This window comes from Polistes canadensis, unplaced genomic scaffold (genome assembly GCF_001313835.1).
Source record: "Polistes canadensis isolate GaletaPanama2010 unplaced genomic scaffold, ASM131383v1 scaffold_161, whole genome shotgun sequence".
NCBI classification, from domain to species: domain Eukaryota; kingdom Metazoa; phylum Arthropoda; class Insecta; order Hymenoptera; family Vespidae; genus Polistes; species Polistes canadensis.
Window position 1 is genome coordinate 203,393 of NW_014569708.1, and position 1,012 is coordinate 204,404.

The window sequence follows — 1,012 nt, forward strand, 5'->3', positions numbered from 1 at the left end:
TATATATATTATGTGTGAGTGTACGTTCAAAAGTGCCTAAATCATCGCGTATAATATACGAGGTGCAGTGTAACTATACCTAATTATTATAAAGAAAAATAACGAAAACAAATTCAACGCCTACTTAAGAACATACTTTAAAATTAAGCTCCATTTTTCAAGATGTATCATTGCTGAATAAAATAGAAGAAAAAAGAATATAAAAAAAATGAAATAAAGGAAAATGAAAAAAAAAAAAAAAGATCAAACTCAAGGATAATTAAATAAATAAGCAAATAAATAAATAAATAAACGAGTAAAAATAAATTCTGTCACGTACTTTTATCAAGTAAGACGACATAATATACGAGGAGAAGTGTAACTTGAAAGTCATACATGTCGCGTCATGTAAGTATACAGATAAGATCGGTAGTTATTTTTTTTCATTTCCTTCCCTTCCCTTTTCGTTTATTTTTACCTCTTCTTCTCGCATAAATTAAATTTAATCAGACAAGATTCGTCTTCTTAAACAAACGCCCCGATAATTATGAAAGTGTTTTAACGTAAGTGGGGAAAAAAAAAAAATAGAAAAAAAGGTAATTTTATCATTTACTTTGCTATTAAAATACATTTAAATATAAAATAAATCATAAAATAAATGTATGTACATATCAAATAAATATAATAATTATGAAAGTAATCCAAATCAAATAATAATATTTTAAAAACTAATTTTATAATTTATTTTATATTAAAACCACACCATTTTTCTACAATATTATGAAATTAATTTTTATAATATATTAAAATAAGATTTATATTAGTATATTTTTATAATTCCGAGTATATATGCGTTATTATTAGTACATTAGGAAATATTCGTTTGCCCTATCACGAAAGTGACGAGAGATTAGCCCGAGTAACAGCTGATACCTATTACCGTTTAGTACTCAAAGATAGTACCGGTAAATTGCAGTCTCAGAATAAGAGAGAAAGCAGATGAAGGGGATTGAGTAGGAGGAAGGGATAGGAT